Source organism: Myodes glareolus, chromosome 11 (genome assembly GCF_982192425.1).
Source record: "Myodes glareolus chromosome 11, mMyoGla1.1, whole genome shotgun sequence".
NCBI lineage: Eukaryota > Metazoa > Chordata > Mammalia > Rodentia > Cricetidae > Myodes > Myodes glareolus.
Window position 1 is genome coordinate 42326336 of NC_142036.1, and position 26151 is coordinate 42352486.

Genomic DNA, 26151 nt, shown 5'->3' on the forward strand with positions numbered 1-26151 from the left:
CCATCCATTTTCCTGCAAAATTCAAGCTGTCATTATTTTTTTTCTGCTGTGTAGTACTCCATTGTGTAAATGTACCACATTTTCTTTATCCATTCTTTGATCGAGGGGCATTTAGGTTGTTTCCAGGTTCTGGCTATGACAAACAAAGCTGCTATGAACATAGTTGAGCACATGTCCTTGTGGCACAATTGAGCATGCTTCAGATATATACCCAAAAGTGGTTTTACTGGGTCTTGAGAAAAGTTGTTTCCTAATCGTCTAAAAAGTCACCACACTGACATCCAAAGGGATTGTACCAGCTTGCATTCACACCAGCAATGCAGAAGTGTTCCCTTTTCCCCACAACCTCTCCAGCATAAGTTGTCATCAGTGTTTTTGATCTTGGCCATTCTTACAGGTGTAAGATGGAATCTCAATCTCAGAGTTGTTTTGATTTGTATTTCTCTGATGACTAAGGATGTTGAACATTTCCTTAAGTGTCTTTCAGCCATTTTAGATTCCTCTGTTGAGAGTTCTCTGTTTAGATCTGTACTCCTTTTTTTTTATTTATTGGATTATGTGATTTTTTTTTTTTTTGGTGACCAATTTCTTGAGTTCTTTGTATATTTTGGAGATCAGACCTCTGTCTGATGTGGGGTTAGTGAAGATCTTTTCTCATTCTGTAGGCTGTCGTTTTGTCTTGTTGACCGTGTCTTTTGCTTTACAGAAGCTTTTCAGTTTCAGGAGGTCCCATTTATTGATTTTTTCTCTCAGTGTCTGTGCTGCTGGGGTTATATTTAGGAAGTGGTTCCCTGTGCCAATGCGTTCAAGTGTACTTCCCACTTTCTCTTCTATAAGGTTCAGTGTGACTGGCTTTATGTTGAGGTCTTTGATCCATTTGGATTTGAGTTTTGTGCATGGTGATAGATATGAATCTATTTTCATTCTCCTATATGTTGATATCCAGTTATGCCAGCACCACTTGTTAAATATGCTTTCTTTTTTCCATTTGATATTTTTTGCTTCTTTATCAAATATCAGGTGTTTGAAGATGTGTGGATTGGTATCTGGGTCTTCTATTCAGTTCCATTGGTCCTCCTGTCTGTTCTTATGCCAGTACCAGGCTGTTTTCAGTACTGTAGCTCTGTAGTAGAGTTTGAAGTCAGGAATTGTAATGCCTCCAGAAGTTCTTTTAATATACAGGATTGTTTTGGCTATCCTGGGTTTTTTCTTTTCCATATGAAGTTGAGTACCGTTCTTTTGAGGTCTTTGAAGAATTTTGATGGGCATTGCTTGAATCTGTAGATTGTTTTTGATAAGATTGCCTATCTATTTTGTTTTGAGATAGGGTCTTTCTCTGTAGCCCTGGCTGGCCTACAACTCATTATGTAGTCCATGCTGGCCTTTAACTCACGGCATTTCACCTGCTTATGCCTCTTGAGTGCTGAGATAAAAGGTGTGCATCACCATACCTGGCAGGCATGTTTGTTTTGCTTATATATGCCTGCAATTTGATTAAGAATCTTGATGGGTTTGGTCGTCCTCATTAACGTGGTATGAGGTGAGGTAGCTAGGGGTATGACTCAGTGGCTAAGAACTGGAATTATTTGAATGCTTGTTCACTCCTGTGTCTGGTGGTGAATGCTGACTTGGCCAAGTCCTCAGCCTGGGCTGTTAGCCAGAACACCTATACTAAACTTCTCCTTGTGACTGCTTGACTTTCTCACAGCATGGTTCCTAGACTCAAGAAAGAACATCCTGAGAGAGGAGGATGCAGGCACATGATTTACTTTACTTAGCTTGGAAGTCACATAGTATTACTTTATTCTACCTTTTTAGAAGTTACAAAAGTCAGTGTAGGTTAGGAGAATTGGAAAGGGACACAAACCCTACCCCTTGAAGGCAAAACTATCAGCATCACGTTGTAAGAGCATTTTTATAGGGAGTCAGCTTTTCTTGTCATCTTTCAGGGATATGATTTGTCACTGTTCGTATTTTTTAAAATATTTGTTTGTTTGTTTGTTTGTTTGTTTATTTATTATGCAGTGTTCTGCCTGCGTGTATGCCTGCATGCCAGAAGAGGGCACCAGAACTCATTACAGATGGCTATGAGCCACCATGTGGCTGCTAGGAATTGAACTCAGGACTTCTGGAAGAGCAACCAGTGCTCTTAACCCCTGAGCCATCTCTCCAGCCCCACTGTTTGTATTTTTAAAATTATTTTGTGTGTGTGTGTGTGTGTGTGTGTGTGTGTGTGTGTGTGTGTGTGTGTGTGTGTTTGGCGGGGGTGCAGAAGTGCCACAGCACACATGTGGAGGTCAGAGGACAATTTTTAGGAGTCAGGTCTCTCCTTCTGCCCTGGGTAACCTTGGCATTGAACTCAGGTTGTCAGGTTTGGCAATATGTACCTTCTAACAGACCCAGATAAATAATTTTGTTTGTGCAGCCATGAATTGATCCTTAGCTATTCAGATATGGTGGCATGCACTGTAATAATCTTCAGGACTTGGGAAGCAGAGGCAGGTAGATTGCTGCAAGTTTGAGCCGTTCTATATGTATAGTAAATTCTAGATCAGCCAAGGCTACATAGCAAGACTTTGTCTCAAAATTATGTCTCAAAAAATTTAGGCATGCTCCAAATGCTGTACATATTTATAATCCCAACACTACAGAGACAGAGACAGGAGGATTGAGGGTTTAAGGTCACCCTGCCTGGCTATAAAGTATGACCCTCATCACAAAAACCAAAGAAAGAGTTGAGATTGAAGAGATGACACAGTGGTTAAGAACACTTGTTGCTCTTGCAGAGGACCCAGGTTCATTTCCCAACACCCACATAGTGACTTATAACCATTTATAATTCTAGTTCCATAAGATCTGATGCCTTCTTCTGACTTTTGGCACCAGACGTATTGCATGGTGCAATACATACATGCCTGCACAATACTCATACACATAAAATAAAATAAATCAATCTTCAAAAAAGCTTAAGCTGGGCATGGTGGTGCACACCTCAGAGTCAGAGGCAGGCCGATCTCTTGAGTTCCAGGCCACCCTTGTCTACAGAATGTGTTCCAGGACAGCCAGGGCTACATACAGAAAACTTGTCTTGAGAAACCAAACAGACAAACAAATAACCTCCCCCTCAAAAACAAACAAACAAAAACAGGAAAGCTTGGGGCCTCAGATCTGACAAAGAGTCGCAGGTAAGTGGGGGCACTGAGACTGGGAAAAATAAATTGTCTTTCTCAGGGAAGAGCCCTCAATTGGTTTTCCAATACCCAGGGTCCTGAGATCATACAAAGGTATACATACTGAACAGGTTGTACTTAGGAATACATACATAGGCACACGCACGCACACACACACAAATACACAAACATATGTATATGTAGACAACAACAAAGAAGCCTTACATTTGAGAGTGAGCCAAGGAATTGCATGGGAGGAGTTGGAGGAAAGAAAGAGAAGGGAGAAGTGATGTAATTATAATAGCAAAAAAAAATTTAAAAATTAAAAAGATAAACAAAATAAAAAGTTTATTTTTAAAAACCAAAGGGGAAAAATGTAATAAATGAAAAAGATGTTCAATAAAAAATTTGAGTTCTTCTTGTCTAAAGTTATTAGGACTTTAAAGAGGAATAAAATTAAAATATATACAATCATACATATATGATTTATAAAAGAATTTTATTAGATTGTCTTACATAGTTGAAGTCTGTCTAGTCATTTCAGCAGTGGCCGTGCACATGCTTAGAAAGACAGAATTCAGGTAGCTTCTCAGTCCAAGAAGTAGGAAGTAAGAACAAGGGAGTCAGTGAGGCAGCCCATGTCCGAGGCTGAAGGCCTGGAAGTCCCCTTCAGGTACTGGTTGAGTCTGTATTGAAAGGCTAAAGAATTGGAGTCTGATGTCCAGGCAGTGGCAGTGGCAGCAGCAAACCGTTCACTCAGGAAGAATGGAGTATGCACACACGGCCTTCCTTCCTTCCACTTTTTGTTCCATCTGCCACCCCACCCCTCAGCCTGTTAGAAGTGCCACCTATATTGAGGGCAGGTTTTTTTTCTTCTTGGTTGCTGCTCTGTGTGCCAATCATCTCTAGAAATGCCCTCACAGACATACTTTGAAGTATGCTTTACTAAATATTTTAGTTGTTTCTCTCTCTAATTAAGTTAACAGTCAAAAGTATTGAAATGCCTAAATAGAATGAAAAGAACTAGATTTTGGATTTTATTTTGTGCTGACAAAGTAACAAATACACAAGTATAATTAAAAACAGATAAAAGTTTACAAATAAGACAAACTATAAGATTTATAGCTTGGCCTTTGTTTTCTTCTTTTGCCAGAATATGCCAGTAATTTTACAGTCTATTTAGAGTTTTCTTTCTTATTTTAATAATTTGTGACTTATTTGAGGAGTTAGTGTCCAATTTAAATTTGAAAAACTAGTATCAACTTAACTGCACACACCAAGTTTTTCTTGCCTCTGCTTCCTTTATAGAATTGAACAATCTTACTTGGTAAATTTCTAGTAAATTAAAAAAAATTCAGTGGTCTTAACCTCTGAGCCATCTCTCCAGCTGAGTGCAATTCCCAGCAACCACATGGTGGTTCAAAACCATCTATAATGAGATATGGTGCCCTCTTCTGGCTGCATTGATAAATGCAGACAGAACACTGCATACATAATAAATAAGTAAATCTTTTTTAAAAAAACTTGGTTTAAAAAAATTCAGTGGTGAGCTGGAGAGATGGCTCAGAGGTTAAGAGCATTGCCTGCTCTTCCAAAGGTCCAGAGTTCAAGTCCCAGCCATGACATGGTGGTTCACAACCATCTGTAATGGGATCTGGTGCCCTCTTCTGGCTGCAGGTATACACACAGACAGAATATTGTATACATAATAATAAATAAATAAATATTTTTTAAAAATTCAGTGGTGCAAAAGACTTATAGAGAGTTGTAGAGAGGTTGGTTGTTTTATTGATGTAAGTTACCATTATATAACTTTCCCGTGTTTGAATGCAGCACTATGATATTGTTAGATGCTCCAGTATTACATAGAATTAATTCTTTGTCCAGTTTTATAGTTTAGTTAGTGGAAAATAAAGGAAGGTAAGATAAAATTTATCAGAATTTTTTTGTTTTAACCTTTATTTTGAAATGGTTTTAGATTCACAAGAAGTTGTAGCAAGAAAGCAGTAAAGTGTTCATTACCCTATTCTTCTATAGACATTACATATTACATATGTATAGTAGGAGTGCCAAACCAGGAAAATAATATTAACTGCAATTTGTTATGAAACCTTTCACATATATACAAAGTTATACAGAATAGTATGCTGAACATCTCTGTGTTCCCACGAATAATTCAGTGTCTTTTAAATTTACATTTATTTGTGTGTGTATGAGAAGAGAGACAGAGACAGAGAGACAGACATAGACATGTACCCTTGGTAAATAGGTGGAGGTTCGAGGACAACGTGCAGCTCATGATGGTATTTCCTTAGTGCTATTTATGTATCAGTCAGGCCAAGTATATTTATATGGGTGGCTTAATTCTTTATATAATGCTATGAAATGGGTTACTATTTTATTATCTACCTTGTTGCAGAAAAGAAAAATGAGGTTTTCTTTTGTTTGTAAAGTTGTCCAAGGTAGTGCGTCTAACCAGCAAAGTTTGAATGTATATATTCAGCAATCAAGGACCTCTCCCAGAGTACTAGAGACAATTATATCAAGACTACAAAAACTGGGCCAGCAAGAACCCCCAGTGAACAGAGGTGCTTACCACCAAGCCTGACTGTGGGGGTCTGAAAGAAAATGACCCAAACAGGGAGTGGCACTTTTAGGTGTGACTTTGTTGGAGTAGGTACAGTTTTGTTGGAGGAAGTGTGTCACTATGGAGGACAGTTTTAAGGTTACCCGTGTTCAAGCTATGCCCAATGTATCGCAGAATTGCTTCTACTGCCTGTGGATCAAGATGTAGAACTCTCAGTTCCTTCTCCAGCGTCATATCTGCCTGCATGCCACTATGTCCCACCATGACAATAATGAACCAACTCTCTGATACTGTAAGCCAGCCGCAATGAATTGTTTCTCTCTATAAGAGTTGCTGTGGTCATTATGTCTCTTCACAGCAATAGAAGCCCTGACTGAGACACTGGCTGACTATGGTTTGGGCCCTGGGTCCACATGGTAGAAGGAGACAACCGACTTCTGTGCGTGCCATAGCATCACCCACCCTACCCCAAATAAATAGATGTTGCAAAAGGATCGGCGGGCTGCATTCCCGCTCGGATCCCGGCTCCTGGCTAGCCTTACCCGAAATAATTACATGGAAACTGTATTCTTTTAAACACTGCCTGGCCCATTATCTGTAGCATCTTATTGGCTAACTCTCTCATATTGATTCAACCCATTTCTAATAATCTGTGTCTCACCACAAGCTTGTGACTTACAGGGAAAGATTCAGCATGTCTGACCTGGCAGCTTCATGGTAGACAGCTCTCTGACTCTGCTTCTTTCTCCCAGCATTCTGTTCTGTATACTCCACCCACCTAAGGGCTGGCCTGTCAAAAAGGCCAAGGCAGTCTCTTTATTAACCAGTGAAAGTAACACATAGACAGATGACCCTACTCCATCAAATGTATAAATAAATGTATTTCTATATTTATACATTTATATAAATAAATATATTTTTTAAAAGTACAAGAGTACTTAAGGTCCAGTTTTGTCCTTAAGGCTCTCAGTCTTATAAAGAAGACATGTAATAGGAAGATGATTCCTGTGACAAAATTACCTGAAGAGAGATTTGGGGAGCAATGGAGGGAGTGTCAGACTGTATTGGAGTCATTGGGGAAGGCTTCAAAGGGTGGGATCTTTGATGTTTGAGCAGTTGCCATTAATATCCCTTTAATTAAAAACTCTACCCTATGTGCAGTGGTGGTGTACATCTTTAATCCCAGTACTTGGGAGGCAGAGACAGGCAGACCTGATCCAGCTGCTTTCAAAGGTAGGGGTGCTGAGTGGCAGGCATGCTCTCAGCTACTTTCCTCCTAACCCCAAGTGGGCATACAAGTACCCGGACCCGAAGTGCAAGGCTGGCCGTGAAGGTTAGCCCCAAATGTATGGGCACCATTTTGTAGACAAAGATTACACGTTTGTTTCCTGGCCACCCAAATAATCACACAGAAACTATATTAATTACAACACTGTTTGGCCAATGACCCAGGAGTATTTCTAGCTAACTCTTTTTATCTTAAATTAACCCATTTCTATTAATCTGTGTATCACCACGATTCTGACCTACTGGTAAGGTTCTGGCAGGTGTGTTTCCCTTTGGCAGCTGCATGGCGTCTCCTCTGACTCTGCCTTCTCCCTCCCTCTCTCTCTCTCCCTCCCTCCCTCCATCCCTCCCTCCCTCCCTCCCTCCCTCCCTCTCTCTCTCTCTCCCTCCCTCCCTCCCTCCTTGGAATTTCCACCTTGCTATGCCATTGGCCAAAGCAGCTTTATTCATCAACCAATAAAAGCAACACATATACAGAAGAACATCCCCCCACATCACTCTTCTGTTCCATCTTATTTCAGGGATTTTTTTTTTTTTTTGTTCTTGGCATTGTCAACATTTTAGGCCAAATAATTCTTTGCTGTGGAGGCCTGTCTTATCGGATCTTTAGCAGCATGTCTCTGGTCTACCCACAGTCAGTAGTAGAATGAACCTGGCCATGAAAACCAAAAATGTCTCCGTAAGTTATCATTGTGCCAGTAAGCTTTCTGTTACTGTAGCAGCAGTCTAAGATAACCTTCCAAAGAGAAACTAACTGTTAGTTCACAGTTGTGGATGTTTAAGGCTGTGATCAGCTGACCCTGTTACTTTGACTTATGGTAAGGTTTATTAGTCATTTTTTTCCTTGCTAACAAGAATAAACTGACAAAAGTAACTTAAAGAAGAAAAGGTTTATTTTAGCTTATAGTTTAAGGGTGCAGTCCATGATTGGAAAGTCATAGCTGCAGACATTACAAGCCAGCTAGTATATTATACCTAAAGTCAGAAAGCAGAGTGATGAGTGCTCTGGAATTGCATGGAAGAATCCATAATTCAATCACTCTTAGCATCATCCTTTATGCCTCTAAAGCCAGCATCACTTGAAGAGCAATGTCAAGTTCCACTGTCCATTTGGGATGAACCCTGCGCCCTTGGAATCACATCACCATCAGCACTTTTGCTCAGTTACTTTGATTTCCTTTCTCTAGTTGGAAATTTTGCTGGGTGGAGCCATGCCTGGAGAGACACCCTTTCCTTTTTTCTCGTGCAGAGCAAAGCTTTCCATAATAGCACTAACTTCCTGGATAGCTGCAGTCTTTCTTCCAAAGTTGCCCTGGCCTCATCATTAAGCTTCTAGTGCTCTTTTCCTCTACAAACTGTATTTTGTATTTCTTTCTGCTGCACTTACTATTTTTCATTGTAGCCCTGCTTTAAATGTTATCAATAATAACCACTACTTGTAAATGGAGGTTTCTGTGTCCTGCCACATCCCACAGCCATTTCTAAATAATCACTCAGGATTAATATTAATCCCACTAGTTGCAAATAAGACCACTACACAATTTTGAGCCAAATTTGAAGCAAGCTTTAATTAATACTGGCCAGAACAATGGGCTTCGGCTAGGTCCGTCTCTGAATTTCCAGAAAATGACCACGCCATTGCAGTCCCATTTTGCAGGAACTTAAAAAGGTAAAACCCATAACTCAATGCACTTCCCATCAGGTCCAATCAGAGGCAAGCATACATCCTGATGTATTTCCTGTCCACTTACTCCTACCTACATGTGATCAAGCACATCTCATGTAAATGGGTCAAACAAACTTGTTTAGGGAAGTAAAAATATTAACAATAGCCTCCAGCATTTAATTTTGGTTTTCACAAACATTTATATGTGTGTGTATGCATGCGTACGTGCTGTATACTTATGTACACACACATATGTATACAATATATTTTGGACATTTTCATTGCTCTGTTATCCTTGCTCAACTCCTTTCTACTCTCATTCAACTCCTTCCCAACAGGTTTTTCTCCTACTATCACATTTTTGTTTTTGTTTGCTGACCCCCTGAGTTTTAGTAAAAGTTGCTTGCCTGAGCTTGAAGGTAGAATGTTCTTACTGGGCTATGGATCAGTTATTAGTGGCTGCATCACTGAAGGTTTAAACAGCCCTCCCACACCATCCGCGATGGAATGTTAAAAGACCTATCTAGTGCTTATCTTACTTCATTAGCCACAGCTATTGTTAGTTTGAGCATCTTGGTTATGTCATATCCAGAAGACAGAATTTCATACTACTCTTACTTGGTCTGGCACTTAGCATTCTTTCTGCTTTTCTTTTTCTGGGAGGAAATATAGATACTTATTAGAACATCACTTACTCTCTACACTTTGACCAATTGTTAGTTTCTGTATTAGCTGTTAGCTTCTATAAACAACTTGTTCTTTTTTGTGCATTCTCAAACCCTAAACCATGAAATAGTATCACCCACATTTAGTATGAATCTTTCCACTTCCATTAACTTAATATGATAATACATAGTAGCGTCTCTAGAATCTTGTCTCCTTTGTGATTTTAGAGAATCAGAAAATTATTATTATAGTTTCAAACCTTGTGAACTCAAAATGTATCACTGTTAGCTATAGCCTTCCCCTAATTGTCTCCATAGGCTTATGACCATCTCTCATTACAAAAATACATTTCCTAACTTTAAAAGATCCTGTATTCTTCAATAATTCCAACACCATTTAAAAATGTAAATGCATAATCTCTTATAAGACTCGGGTAGTCTTTTAAAAGATTGTGAACTCTTGAACAAACAAAACACAAATTACGTACTTCCAATGCACAATGATACCAAATAAACATCCCCATTTCCAAAGGAAGGAAATGAGGGCATAGGAAAGAAAGATGAGATCAAAGCAAGACCCAAACCCAGGAGGGAAAACACCTGATCATGTAGTTCCATGTCTGGCACTTGGGGCTTGTGATGTAATTGTCTGGGCCTCAGAGGGCTTTGTATAGGTCCCCTCCTCCAACTCTGCTGCCTGGAGCACAGATAGGCTCTCTTTTGAGTCAGTTCTGTTCCGTGTCTGACACTTCCCTTAGCAGACATTCCATTATTTTGGCATTTCCCATATGCTGGTGTCTTTGGTGCAATTTAGGCTTTACTTTTCTTTGGTTGGTTGGTTGGTTTGGTTTGTTTTGTGTTTTTTTTTTTTGTCTTGTTTTGTTTTGTTTTGAGACTGTCTCCCTACATAGCCCAGGCTGTTCTGGAACTCACTCTGTAAACCAGTCTGGCCTTGAATTCACCGAGGGTCACTTGCCTCTTCCTCCTGAGTGCTAGGAGTAAAGGTGTGTGTCACAGTGCCTGATTTAGGCTTCATTTTTTTGTAGCTTCACACAATGGCTTCTCCAAGCTTCCTTGTTGATACTCTGGTCCTGCCACACATTTCAGAGAGCGTAAGTGACTCTCTGAAACCTGGAAACAAGACTCTATGACTCTCTTCTCTCTTGAATTTTTCATACCTTCAAAATGAGTACCACGTGGGCAGTGCTGCCAAGGTCTCCTGCCAGCTTAAGATGTAGCCTGGCCTCTTCAGACCATAGTTCTAATAATCTCTACAAGCTTTAGTGGCTGAATCTGCAAAATCACTTTCCTGGATGGTTTTCGAGCAGGGAAGCTCGTTTGCAAAATTCTGAGTCAGCATTCAGCCTCTGCATTCAGATAAATTTACATTTTTATAAGTTGGAGCTTTTGCCTTTAGGACAACTTTCCTATGGTCCATGTGAAGAGAATGTTGTTTCTATTTAACAATTACAGATACTTTGTGTCTTAGTTAAGGTTTCTATTGCTGTGATGAATTATGAGGACCAACAACAACTTGGGGAAGAAAGGGTTTATTTCATTTACACTTCCAGGTAATGTCCTTTAGGGCAGAAACCTGGCCACAGGAGCTGAAGCAGGAGCCATGGAAGGCTGCTGCTTACTGGCTTGTTCCTCATGGCTTGCTCGGCCTGTTTTCTTATAAGGTGCCATCCCAGAGGTGGTACCATTCACAATGGGGTAATCCTCCAACATCAATCACTAATTCAGAAAATGCCCTGTAAGCTTGCCTACTGCCCTATCTTACAGGGGTCATTTCTTAATTGAGGGTTCTTCCCCTCAGATGACTCTAGCTTGAGTCTAATTGACATAAAACTAGCCAGCACATATTGTTGGATGCACCATCCTTACCTGCAGTTTTAAACTTGCTTACAAAAACTTTCTTCACTAAATCTTTTTTTTTTTTAATATTTATTTATTATGTATACAATATTCTGTCTGTATGTATGCCTGCAGGCCAGAAGAGGGCACCAGACCTCATTACAGATGGTTGTGAGCCACCATGTGGTTGCTGGGAATTGAACTCAGGACCTTTGGAAGAGCAGGCAATGCTCTTAACCACTGAGCCATCTCTCCAGCCCCAATCTTTTTTTTTTTTTTGCTCTCATTGTAGTTCTGAAAAAGAGCAGTGAGCAGTAACCATGCCACAGCCTAAATACTGTGCTGTCATGAAATATCTTCTGCCAAAGAAATTAGTTCAGTACTTTTAAATTCAGATATTCAAGTTCTCAGAACATGAGCAAAATGCAGCATGTCACATGAATGGGTTGGGTCAGTTCTCTTCTGAGAGTTCCTGAGCCTGGTTGCTACTGTCTGTTTTTCTGTGTATTCTTTTTTTTTTTTTAATTTTTTTACTTTTCTTTCTGGGCATTCTTATCTTTCCAAGCTCCTACTAGAATGGCCTGTTAAGCTCTACTTAAGGTATTCAAGGGCTTTCAGCTAATAGTTCCAAACTCTTTCTACAGACCACTTCCAAAGAGCCGCATGATCAGATTTAGTGCCACAGTGACCCCACTTCTGATTCCACTTTTCTGTATGCTGTCTTTCTAATTACTACTGTTATTGTGGTTAAAATACCCAACAAAGGCAGCTTAAAGGAGACCGGGTTTACTTTGGTTCACAGTTTGAGGACACTTCCATCATAGCGGGGAAGTCCTGGCAGCAGGAGCTTGTGGCATCTGGCTGCGGAGTATCTGGTCAGGAAACAGAAAGCAATGAATGCTCATGCTCAGCCAGCTGTCTTCTGTGGCTCTGCCCTGCTCTCTCCAGAGTGACTCTTCCTACCTCCATTAAGCTGAGCTAGGGAACCCCTTATAGCCATGCACACAGGCTTGTTTCTTTGATGAGGCTAGATAATCTAATCGTGTTGACAGTCAGGATTAGCTATTATACGAGGCAGTCGTAGCATGGTGGTTGTGCATCAAGCCACCACCTGTTTTCTGACTGGGAAGAGGAAGGAGCTTGTGTCCGCATCCACTTAAAGGACTTGCTTCAGTGATCAGAAGATTTCTCATTAGGTCTCACCTCTAAAAGTCCCATGACTTCAGCTGTAGAGCATTGCCTAGCATGTACTAGACCCTGGGTTCCAAACTATCAAATCAAAAAACATGTAGCAAGCTTTTAACACATAGATCTTTGAGAAACATTTAAGATCCAGACTATAGCAAACAGATGCTTGTAAGGGGAGCACAGTTGGTTCTTTTGGGGGGGTCTGTGGTCTACATTTAAGCACAGTAAATATACATCTCGGTTTTGCACACAATTTACTGATTTTTTTCCTGTGCCTTATAGCTCTTTCATTCTGATTATTATTCCAATATAGTCTTTCTTGTTGAGATATCATTGTTATTTGGAATAACCCATGATTATTTAATTTTACCCGTGCTTCTTCTTTGCAGTGCTTTTTTCTTTCCTGTTACCATGCTTCCATCTGAAGTTTTCTTAATTGACAGCATTTTTATTTTGCCTTAATTATTTTTTGTTGTTGTTTTGTTTGTTTTTCAAGACAGGGTTTCCTTGTGTAGCAGTCCTGACTGTCCTGTAACTCAGAGCAGGCTGGTCTTGAACTCAGATCCACCTGCCTCTGTCTCCAGAGTGGTGGGACTAGAGGTGTGCCTCCCACACACACACACATGACTTAATTTTTGAAGAATCTGTCTGTCAGACATAGAATTCCTGGTTCGAAATAATTTTCTTTCAACCTTTCAAGTGTATCATTCTATTGTATTCCTAGTCCATTGTTTTAGCTAAAGAAGCTGTGTTTTTTTTAATAATGCTGCTGTGTGTTTACTTTATGTTTAAGACACTTAAAGTCCATCACTGATACTTGTCCTTTGTCAAGTTTGTACTATCCCTTCTAATGTTTCAGCTTTACATTCTAGATATCTCTGTGTTAATCATTCCTTGAGTTCCATCTGTCTCTCATGCTGTTTTCCTTTTTAAACAAACAAATCCAAGCTCTTCCTTTTTTTTTTTTTTAAACAAGCAAAGCCTGGTTTTAATATGAACAGGGGCACTGTTGCTGTTCCTCATCAGGATAGAAAACAAGGGTAATAGTTAACAGAACAGACAGTTCCTCCACAAGAGCAGGAACCAGGAGAGACAGGAGCTAATACAGGTAGCTCTGTCACCCTCCCCAAGTTCTTATATGCCCCAGGCTGGCCTCCACTCACTGTGTAGTCAAGAGTGATCTGTATTTCTGATCTTCCTGCCTCCACCTCTCTGGTGCTGGAATTAGAGGCTTGTGCCACTGTTCCTGTACTCTGCAGTGTTGGAGACTGAACCCAGGGCTTCCTGCCTTGCTAGGCAAGCATTCTACCAACTGAGCTGCATCCCTAGCCATTCATGCTGTTTTCTGTACTTCCCAACCTTTTTGTTTTGTATAGCTGTATTTTCTAGTGTACTTTATGTCCAATCTACTGCTAAAGGCGTCTGTTATATTGCTAATTATATAGTATGTATTTTTTAGTTCTAGAATTCTGGGTTTTTTGTTTGTTTGTTTTAATAGATTGCAATTCTCTAGCAATTTTTGTCACCTATTTCCTAAACATGCTAATCATAGTTATTTTCAAGTCTGTACTTGGTAATTACAACGTTTAGATCCTTTTGGGTTTTTTTGTTTTATTTTGTTTGTTTTTTTGTTGTTTGCTTTTTCTTTTGATTTTCAATCATTTTATCCTCTTTGTTACCTTTCCTAGTAATTTTTAAAATGAATATCAAAACTTGTATATGAGAAATGATAGATGCTCTTGATAATATGGCTCATTAGAGAGGATTTAATTTTCTTCTCATGGTAGTTAAAAGTAGAAGCCAGTGACCTTGATCTCTGTGGCTTGAGATGGCTCGAGCCTTTGTTTTAGGCTTCTCAAAGGCTGGTTTAAATCCAGTTTATTTACTTCAAGTGTTGCTCTTCAGGGGTATCAAATGGAATCCTGGGGTGTTTGTTTTTGACAGATCTTGAACTCTTAATTTTTTCTCTCTTAGTCAATCTGAAGGTTTTATTTATTTATTTTTATACTTTAAAACAGGCCGTTTGCTTAATTTTTGACCTTGCCTCACCCAAGGATTAGGATTCACCAAGTTATTCGGAGAACAGAAGTAATACTGGATGTCTAGTGTTATTCTTCTGTGACTGCATTTTCTCTGAACTTTTAGCCCTTGTGCTGGCTAGTCTTACGTCATCTTGACACACAAACTAGAATTATCTGAAAGGAGGGAACATTTTGAGAAAACGATTCTATAAGATCTGGCTGTAAGGCATTTTCTCAATTAGTGATTGATGGGGGAGGGGGAGGGCCCAGCCCATTGTGGGTAGTTCAGTCTCTGGTGGTCCTGAGTTCTATAAGAAAGCAGGCTGAGCAAGTCAGTAAACAGCACCCTTCCTTGGCCTCTGCGTCAGCTCCTGCCTCCAGGATCCTGCTCATTTTGAGTTCCTCTCCTGATTTCATTCAATAACGAACAGTGCTTTGAAAGTGTAAGCTGAATAAACCCTTTACTTCCTAACTTGCTTTTTGGTCATGGTTTTTCATTGAAGTAATAGAAACCCTAACAAATACAGCCCCTCAAATCCTGCCTGTTTCAGTAGCTCTGAACTCTAATTTCTATCTCTACAGCTGCCTTAGACTTACAGAAGCTCTGACCCTCAGTTGGTCCTTCAGAAAAGGTAGTGGAAAATGCCAGGCTTACCTCTATATTTTGTTTTTCTCTAATATGCTCCGTAATCCCAATTGCTTTGTCTCCTTATTTGTTTTAAAGATTTGTTTTATTTTTAATTATGTGTGGAGGGGTGGCCAGAAAACAGTGTGAGACCCCCAGGACTGGAGTAATAGGTGGTTGTGAACTCCCTGATGTGGGTGCTGTGGCCTGAACTCAGGTCCTCTACAAGAATGGTATGCACTCTTTAATTGTTGAGCTATCTCTCTAGCTTCTTTGTTTTAAAAACAGTTTTTTGTACCAGAATTGGTTGGATAAAAGGGGCACTGCGGTACTGGAGCTATAACTGGAAATACATATCTCGGCTTATTAAGAATAATAACTTTTAAAATAACAAATTAATAGTTTAAAACATATGTTGATTCATTAATTTGATGTATGAGAATCCTGCCCTCATACAACTTACATTCTTGTAGGGAAAACAGTTATTGAATACTCACTTTTTAATTGAAATTTGTAATAAACAGTAAAGGAGAGGCTCAGGTATTGTAAACTTATAGAGGTAGCTGGTTTGGTTACAGTGTGGAGGTGGTTAAGGGCAGCTATTTTAAAGAGGTGATATTTGAGCAGAGCTCTGAAGGATATACAGATTAACTTCAGGGAAAGTAATGGCTGAGAGAACCACTGAAGACTTTGAGATGAGAAATATGGCAGGTTTAAAGTTTCAAAGAAGACTGGGATGGTTGGTCTTATAGGTGCTAAACTTTGTAAGCCATAGTAAGGATTTTTCTTAACAGTTTTTCAGCTCTAATCTGATTATTAATCTGACTCTACTTTTTCCTTAGTCTCCTCTGTCCCAAGACAGACTTACTTATTTATTCTATAGAGTTATGTTAGGTATCTTTTATTGATAAAGTTCTAAATTTGGTACTATAGTAGATTAAAGAAAATGTGGCTGTTCTGCAGTACTGGGGCTTAAATATCTTTAGCCTAAACAGTTACTTTAGAATCAGACTAAGTTTAATGCTAATTCTAACTCCATGGTTTTCTTTTGTTTTTGTTTTTCAAGACAGGGTTTCTCTGTGTAACAGTTCTAGCTGTCCTGGAACTAGTTCTGTAGACCAGCCTGGCTTCGAAATCACAGAGATATACCTGCCTCTGCCTCCTGAGTGCTGGGATTAAAGGCATGCACCTTTAATAAATGATTTTCATTTTTTAAGTTTTTAAATTTATTCTTCAAATTTCATACGTGTATTCAGTGAAACAAGGTCATACACATTTATTTTTTTCTTTCTAACTCCTCCCACATCCCCCATAACACATGTCCTTCCCAATTTCTTGTCCTATTATTTTTTAAATAATCTGTTAAATCCAACAAGTGCTGCCCATATGTGTATGGGTGTGAGACCGTATACTGGATCTTGGGTTATTTACCAGTGGTCGATACCCCAAAGAAGGATTCTCACTCCCTCAGCAACCATCAGCTTCCATTAGCTCCTCATCTGGTAGTCTCTCCCATCCATGCTAGAATTATGATCTTGTGCAGGTTTTATTCAGGTAACCACAGATTCTGTGTATTTGTGAGTGTATCATTTATGCCATGTCCAAAAGATGGTATTTGTGAGTGTATCATCTATGTTGTGTCCAAAAAGCAGTATTTCACAGAAATTTCCCTATCGTCTGACCTTTAGAATTGTTCAATATTGGAAGACATTTGCGGTATAAATGATGGACGTAGGATGGCTTTCCACACTACATGAAGACAGTCTACAATGCAATATGTAACCGACAAACATCAGATGGGAAAGCAGGGGGAAGATATAATCATGAATTTTATATACACACAAACTGTAAAATAAAAATGCTAATTATGGGTGCTCTAATGGTCTGACATATTCTTGTAAGAAGGTAGCTTTTAGTTTTTTAGTAATACAGGAACCAGGCTTAATTTTCCCCAACCAGGCTTAAATATCTCCAGTTATTTCTACATGCTTTTTTATAGTCAGCTCAGGAAGCAACAATATCTTTTTCACCTGAAATATCTTGTGACCCCTGCACACATTTGTACAGTAGTACAAGAAATATTGATGGAGAGCCAGCCATCTCTGTCACAAATAGCCAGTGGATGCTTTACATAACAGGAATTTAGTAAGGGAAAGCAGGTAGTAATTTGCCCATTCATTATTTTTGTTAAAAAAAGTAGAAATTTGTAATTTACCAAGTATTGCCCAAAAGATAACATATTAAGAATTCTCAGGCTCTCAGGAGAGTTTTCAATTAGTGTAGCTTTCAAAAAGTATATTATTTTAAAGATGTTTCAGGTTTCTGAAAAATTAATAGTATTCTTATTTGGTCAATGTGACATTTCCCCCTTGTGGCTTAATGAAAATAGCCCGTGTAGGCTCATATATTTGCATGCTTAGTCACCAGTTAGTAGAACTATTTGGGAAGGGTTAGGAGATATGGTCCTGTTGGAGGTGTGTCACTGGGGGTGGCTTGAGGTTTCAAAGGCCACACCAGGCTCAGTGTCTGTCTGTCTCAGCCTGTGGACCAGGATATAAAGTAACTCCATGATTTTCAATCTGTTTGTTTCTCTTAACCTGAGATAAATGAAGATGAACATAAATGAAGTGTTGCTCTGTAAACAACTGTTGCGTTCCATTGAGACTCTTGGACAAAAGGTGCAGCAAGTCTGAAGAGCTGCTTTAGAAGGTTACATACTGAAGAGGCCTAGTAGCTATAACCCATGGTCCTGAATTACTCTAAGGCAAATAATTTTACAGAAAGTGTCACATTGTTGTAGTGCTCATTTGTTTAGCTGTATTGTGGTTATCTGAACAAATATCCTCATTCCTAAGGAAGTATAGGGCAATGCTTAGGGCTAAGTGGCATGGTATCTGCAGCTCATTTTCATATTTTTGTTTGTTTTTAAAGTGTAAGATTAACCTCAGCACTCGGGAGGCAGATATAGATAGATCTTTGGGAGTTCTAGGCCCGCCAGGGATACCTGACTCAAGGGGGAAGAAATAAAGTGTGAGACATGGTGATAAAGAGGACAAAATATAATAGAGTCTTAATAAATTTTCTTCTCTTTTGAGATTATATAAAACCAAAAGTTTATCTTAAAACTCCTAAATTAACATCTCTTTTATTTATGAATTGTAAAGAAATTTGAAATTATGTGGAGAAGGATTGGTTGATTGATTTTGTATTTTTTTTAGACAAAGTCTCATGTAGCCAAGACTGATTCTGAATTCCCAGTGTATCTGATATACCTTGACCCCCCCTGATTCTTTTTCCTCCTCTGAAGTGCTAGGATTATACGAGTGTCCCACCTTACCCCACTGTCATTTATTCTTAAAAAGACAAAAAATAGTTCTCATTATTTAAAGAGAAAGTGTTGTAGGAATGACCAATCATGTAGAAAAATTACAGATTAGTAATATATGAACAGAAGGACCTGACTTTCTTGTTTGTTGTTCAGGAACCTCATGTTCTATATTAATTTGCCCCAAATATTTGTAAAACAGGTATTTTGAGGATTTCTTAAACATTTTATATTTAATTAATATGCTTTCTTACAAAATAATACTTTGTAAGAATTGGATTTGGATTACTTTTGTTTTCCACAAATACTTCTATGAATTTATTTTTAAATTTTTAAGCCAAGGTGTGGTGACACATGAGAGTGACCCTGAACCTAGGCCAACTGTAAGCTTGAGGGCAGCCCAGGAAACAAGTAAGATACAGATGTTAGCACCTTTTTATTCATAAAATGCCAGAAAGGATTCAACATGATATGCACTTGTAATGAGAAATCCAGAATAGTATTTGTCAAATATTTGAAAGATTACCATGTGCAAAACTGTGGTTTGTGTTAGTGGGAAGAATGGAAATGAATGAGATACATTCTTTTCAAGCAGGCAATTGAGACAGTACTTATAACAGAAACATTAAGTAACAGATGAAATACAGTTAGTTGTAGGAGATGGAGAAGTGGCAGCATTTAAGTATAAACTTGAACAGGAAGGTGAGTTCGAGTGTGTTACATCCAGGCAGAGGAAACCAAATGGGTGAAGGAAATGGGCTGTTTGAGACTTCCATAATAGAACTTCACCTTGAGGAGGGAGGAGGAAAGGGAATGAATTCTTCAGTTTGGCACATATTCTGTACCAAATACTGTACATTTATTTTCTAACTTAAACATTACAACTTTATCATCTTTTTGTGGGGGAAGGAGATTGAGATAGAGTCTCACTATTTAGCTTTGGCTGGTCTGGAATTCACTGTGTAGGCCAAGCTTACTTCAAGTTAACAGAGATCTGCCTATATCTGCCTCCTGAATCCTGGGATTAATTTTTTTTAAAAAACCAAGTGAAAGTAAATTGCAGGCTTTCTACTATTTTAGCTCTAAATGTTGTAATTTAAGGCATGTACCACCATGCCTAGTACAACTTTTTAATCTTTTTTTATATTAAAGAGTTGAAATTCTAAATAACTTGTCTGATGTTTGCTACTGTTGACATTGGAATTCAAATTTAGATTTGTTTTAAGATTATGTTTTTAGTTTTTTCAGAAATTGATTTTCAAAACTTAAAACCATAGGATCTTGACTATCAATTTGACTGGATTGAGAGTCCCTTAGATGCCACTTTTCTGGATGTGTCTATGAGAGAGTTACCAGAGTGGTTTAACTGAGGAGGGAAGACCCATCTTGTATGAGTCTCTTAACTACTTTAAAATTTTGTACTGAGAAACAGGAAAGGCTAACAGGAAACACATTTCTGCAAGCAGAGTGCCCACACTCATCCTTCTCTTCTCCTGACTGTGAATAGCCACATTAAGCTTCCCTCCCACGATGTATATGCCCTCAATCTGTGATCCAGAATAAACCTTCCTTAATTTGCTTTTGTTGGGTCTTTTGTCAGAGCAATGAGAGAATAAACTAACACAGAAATTGGTATCAAGGAGTGGGCTCCTATGATAAACCTCACCTCATGATTTGTAGGCTTTTGTATTGTATACAGGAAGAGTGTAGAACTTCACCAACAATGTTATGAGCAGAGCTTAATGGCCCGTTCTCATGGGAGTATAAAGACCAGAATGCCAAGATAAATATGGACAGTGGAGGTCTAGCTCTCAAGGATTTTTTTTTTAGTAGTTTCTAAAGTAGTAAAAGTGAATGAATAGTCTGTTATTTCAAATGTATTTTCTGTTAGTCTTTCAAATGTTAAGGTAGTTTGAGGTAAATGGAAATTTCATAATATGATTATTGTTGTCGTTCTCCTTTTTGAAAATATTCTTTTAAATTTATTTAGTACATTTTTATTTTCACTTCCCTCATAGTTAATAGTAACAACAGTCTTTATGCTTCTTGTTGACAAAAGGATAGCATTTTTATTTATTTTTATGTTCGAAGTTAGAGTTGTTTGAGTTCCATTTTTCAATGTTTTATGATTCAAGAAACCTTTCTTCATTTTTCTCTCAGTAATCTCAAATTCATTTTAAAGCAGGTAGCAATTACATTTTAATGTCATCTAGGTTTTTATTTTTATGTATTTTCTGAATTGTGAGAACTTGGAGATTTGAGATGATACCACTGTTTTTCTGTACTCCTGAGACTAAATATTGTAGTTATATTGTACATAGGAGATGTTTCATAACTATTTGATCTGAATTGTTCTTAGTCTTGAAACCATTTTATAGCTTAATTTGCATGCATAGTAGCTCTCATAAACTAGAGGCTGTCAATATACTGTAGGTCTGTATAGATTTTAATTTTGGTGCTGGAAAGATGTTTAAGACCTGGTGACCCAAGTTCAATCACTAGAACCCACATAAAGGTGGAAGGAGAGAACTGATTCTATAAAGTTGTCCCTTGACTTCCACACATAGTATGGCACATGTGCTCACACACCTCATATAAACACACACACACACTAATAGTTGATAAAATATTTTTAAGAACAGAACAGATTTCCTGGGGTTGGAGAGATGGCTTGGTGGTAAGAGCACTGCTTGCTCTTGCAGAGGACCCGAGTTTGGCTCTCAACCATCCATAACTCCAGTTCCAGGAGATTTGATGTGCTCTCTTTTGTTTTTTTGGTTTCTTTGTTTTGATTGTTTGTTTTGTTTTTCAAAGACAGGGTTTCTCTGTAGCTTTGGAGCTGTCTAGGAACTAGCTCTTGTAGACCAGGCTGACCTTGAACTCATAAGTGCTGGAATTAAAGGCATGAACCACCACTGCCCGATTTTCTGATGCTCTCTTTTGACCACAAGCACCAGACACACATGTAATACACATACACACATACAGGTCAAACACTCATACACATAGAATAAAGTAAATGAATCTAAACTAAATTTTGCAAAACTTTTCCTTTTCCTTTTCATGGTGTTTCCTGTGTGAAAGTCTAATCCCAGTTCTTAACTATAACTCTATAATTTTTGTCCTTTACTGGCTATACATTTAGGGAGACACTGAAAGAAATACATAGAACAGAAAATCAAATTATGCATGACTTTTTAAAATTTAACACATAACAGTTTCTGTTTGCTACAAGAAAAAGAATTTTTTTATTTTTATTTATTTTTTATTTTTTTGCTTTAGTTGATGTGACAAAAGGAAAAAAATGGGTAAGACTTTAGGACTACTCATGGAGAGCCCTGTCATTCTGAGTAGATTTCCATTGTATTCCATAACTTGGAGTCCATTTTCTACCCTTTCTGTTTTTCTTCCATTAAAATTCCTTCCTGACAGTGTCAGGAATTGATCCTTTTTGACACATACCTTCCTCTTTTGTGCCCCTTGATCCCTTGGTCTTCCCTTTTCTGCCTTTTTTTTTTTTTTTGGCCAGGGTCCAGTGATTGGGCTTGGGTGTATATCTCAGTATACTCAGTAGATGCCTGCGAGGCCCTAAGTCACCTAATGCTGCAGAGACACAAAGAGCAGAAATTTGAATGACTTGTCTCTAGTATCTAGAGATAATGACTTGTCTCTAGCTTGTATTTGTGGAATTCTTTGTTGTGTTTCTATCAGCGCCTGGATCTTGAAACTGCTCAGTGACTTGGAGTGATGATCTTCATTCTCTCATGACTACAGAGCTGTTTTCTGACAAAAGTTGAAAAGCTCTTTTTATTTTTGAACCTGTGTCACTAAGAACAATTGTATAAGACATTTATTATTCTCATTTTGCAGATGAGGAAACTGACACTTGGTGAAGTTACGAAATTTGTACAAAGTCACACAGCTTGTAAAAGGCACAGCCAAGATTCAGAGCCAGGTCTGTCCAACTTCAAAACTACTAATCAAGGCTAAGATACTTTGAAATAGCTGTGATGTACCAACCTATGATGAGTTATATTGGTATTGTTTAAGTGTTCCCTAACTCCTTTGGATAATTTTTAATGGTGAGGTTTTTGTCCTTCCTAAATTTTTAATTTTTCTTTAAGTATTGTGAAAAACAATATAGCATAGTAGCTGAGGGCTTGGGTTTTGAAGACAGATAGCACGGGTAGAGATTCTCAAGCTTCTGTGCGCACATGTGTGACATTGGGAAAGTTAACTCATGTGTGAGTTTCCCTTTCTGTACAATACTGATGGTGCTGTTGTCCACCCGGTGGGATTGCTGCAAGTAGATAATTTAATTGATGTAAGACACTTTTATACCTGTCTTCACTTGTCTTGCTATATGCCTGGCACATAGTAAGCATTTAATAAATGTCAACTGGATATTTTCATCTTTTAGCAGCTAGTAAATTATCAAATGGGAAATAACAAGGTTTAGGCTACAATATACTTAAACTAAATTAAACCTGAATAAATTAGACCTAGAGGAAAATCAGTAATTTAATGAAATTCACATCTGTTGTAAACCGTGTTGGGTGACTGCTGGACTGACACCTACAAGGATCCTAGTATTGTATTGGTTACTTTTATGTGACAGTGATGACAACACCCGACTGAACAACCTGATTCTGATTCACATCCTCAGTGAGTCTGAAGCCATAACGGCAGGGAAGGCATGGTAGAACCCTGAGTTTATGCATAACGCTGTTTAGGAAACTTTGTTCTCATTTAAAGTCTTAAATTTGTTTGCATGTGTGTATAGGATTTCACTCATGGAATTCTCATGGAATATCAACAATGTATTTCGGTCGTATCTATCCCCTCCCATGATTTTAAAAAAATATTTTCTTATTTTATCCTGTGTGTCTATTTATGTGCCCGGGTACATGTGTGGTCACAGTATGTGTAGAGAAGCACTTGGAAATCTGAAGCATCAGATCCCCAGGAGCTGGGCTTATGGATAGTGTGAGTCATTGTGTGGTGCTGGGAACTGACCTGGGTTCTCTGGGAGAGCAGTTAGTGTCCTTAACTGCTGAGCCATCTGTCCACCCTCTCATAGGTTTTTATCTAGTAGTTCCTGTTCCAATTGTCAGCTCTCCAATACTCTTTTATTTATTTTTATTTATTTATTTATTTATCCCCAAGACAGTTTTTCTGTATAATAATCCTAGCTGTCCTGGAACTCACTTTGTAGTCCAGGCTGGTCTCAGACTCACAAAGATCTGTCTGCCTCTGCCTCCCAAGTGCTGGGATTAAAGACTGTGCTACCACCGTCTCTTAAGATTTAAAAAGAAAAAAATACAATTTTGCTGATTACATTGTTTTATAGTGAGAAAATTGGCTGAATAATCTTAGTGTTATTAGGAATACTATTTTCATCATATTTTAGTGAGTTTTTTTTCTTACAATTCCTTAAGATAGATACTTATCAACTATTCTTTGCCTTCCTTTGTTTTGTTGGTTTTTTTTTTTTTTTGTGGTGCTGGTACCAGCCTGTGAGTCTTTTTGTTATTAATTTTTATTATTAATTATATATATTTTCTTTTTTTAAAAAAAGATCTATTTATTTATTATGTATACAGTGCTCTGCTTGCACAGCAGAAGAGGGCACCATGTGGTTGCTGGGAATTGGAACTCAGGACCTCTGGAAGAGCAGTCAGTGCTCTTACCCTCTGAGCCATCTCTCCAGTCCCAATTATATATGTTTTCAAGTGTAAAATTTCTATTATAATTGTCTTTATCTTTCTATCATAAGCTATGGTCTGTAATCTATAAGTCCACATGTGGTTTTAAGTTTTAAAAAGTGTGTATGTGTACCTATGTATATCTTTCTATCATATTCAATTTGAATTACAAAACAAGTTTCAATGATATGCTATAGTCAAGAAGAGGTACATCTAAAACGTGGTGGTCTAGACAGTCTAAACCTAAAGGGATGAGCCAGGGTGAGCAGGCAAATGGAAACAGGAAGCAGCAGTTGCTACTTCCTCCTCATGCTGATGAAGCTTAAATGAGTCAACAGTGGTCCATATCTTCATACTTCCTGTGGTTCTGGAAAACTCAGGTAGTGTTGTTGATAGAATGGTAATTCCCTTTTTCTCCTGTTACTTTTTCTCCCAGTTTACCTTTTTTCACTCCTTCCTCACAGACTTTAGCATCTCTGGACCTAAGAAGCATCACTCATTGATTTCTGATGAGTTTTCAAAATTAATGGGCATTTATTAACACTTTCAGCAGCATTTTTCCTTAGTGGAATATAAAGTAATGGCACATCTTGCAGTTGATGGTATCTAATGTTACTAGTTTCTTGAGTCAGCCAAGTTTTCTGTCTCACGATCAAGAAGAATGAGGAAGGAGGACAATACAAGGAGGGCAGGCAAGCAAAGTGTATTGAGAAGAAACAGCTCTCTAATGAGTTTCTAAATAATGTTTTTAAAGCAGAGGATGTTCATGTCCTGGGAATGGGCCAATTTGGTCCTATCTGTATGCAAATTAGGTATTAAACCAGGATGAATCTGGATAGTTAATTTACATGTATGTGGGGAATTCTGATCACATGAGTAGGCATACACAGGCTCGGGAAAGCCCACCATAAGTTCCATGTGGGGGATGAAGAACCAGCAAGTAAAAAGAACAGAGGCTGGTGGTTAGCCACTGTTGATGCCTCAGGGCTTTTTAGATTTTAGTTCCTTAGCTCGTCAATAACATTGTTTGTTGTAAAACCTCAGTGTTCTTGGAGGTGACTACTAGTTCCCCAAGACATAGATTCCTGTTTGTCTTGGCTCTGTGACCCGGCTGACTGCCTACAAATGAAGGCTGCATTGCTCCTGACTCCGACCACTACCTCATCCTACTTGAAATATCTGCTTTCTTGTCACATTAAATCATTGAAAACCTTTAAAGGAGGAAATAAATATATGTGTAAACATACACGCAGGCACACTTTGGTTGTTTCTTGGTACTGAGATCAAACTGACCCATCTAGACAAACATATCCCCTGCCTGAGGATATAATTTAATTTTCTTATCCTAACTCTTCTTTCATTATCTAACACAGTATTTTGTTGGACATAAGGTATTAGCAATTAAGGGAAGCATGTAGGTCTGATGAATCAGAGTACAGACTGTAACAATATGTTAGTGACCAATTATTCAGCTTCTTGGTGAGAAAATTTAAATATTCTTTTATTATGGTTATTTTGTGCAAAAGATACTTTTAAGCAAGTTAGGGAACTTATTGAATGCTGAAGCATCTGCATATATTCAAGAGTTAAATCAATGAAACAAAAAAGTAAATAATTCCAATTTACTGTGAAAGAAATGAGTTGTGTAGGGGTTGAGTGTGGAGGGCCACATCTTTAATCCCAACACTTGGAAAACAGAAGCAGGTGGATCTCTGTGAGGCCAGCTGGTCTACATAGCAAGTTTCAGGACAGCCAGAGGTACATCCTGTTTGTGTTTTTGTTTTTAAAAGAATTACAGAGGGCAGGAGAGGTGGTTCCATGCTCTTGTAGAGGACCTGGGTTCAGTTTCAAATACCCAGATGGAGGTTTACAACAATCTGTAACTCCAGTTCCAGGAAGGTCTGATGCCTTCTGTCTTCTCTGGGAGCCAGATATATATGTACATACATACAATCAAGGCACTCACATTTTTTAAAAAATTTTAAATTTTAAAATTTTAAAATAGATAAATCTTTTAAAAAATGAATTATAGAGAAAAATATTTAGAAAGTAAAA

General features: G+C 38.3%; 1 protein-coding gene across 12 annotated transcripts in view; it reads left to right on the forward strand.

The window, feature by feature from the left end:
* The window catches only part of Numb (NUMB endocytic adaptor protein), a 128212-nt gene that overhangs the window by 34124 nt on the left and 67937 nt on the right, over positions 1 to 26151 (forward strand). For 10 of the 12 annotated variants that reach the window (XM_087911678.1, XM_087911677.1, XM_085697400.2 and 7 more), the window contains exon 3: positions 22262 to 22346. The exons of the other annotated variants lie outside the window; for them this stretch is intronic. The gene's annotated coding sequence lies outside the window, so the exon portion shown is untranslated. The remainder of the gene's footprint in view (positions 1 to 22261; positions 22347 to 26151) is intronic. 12 annotated transcript variants of the gene reach the window in all.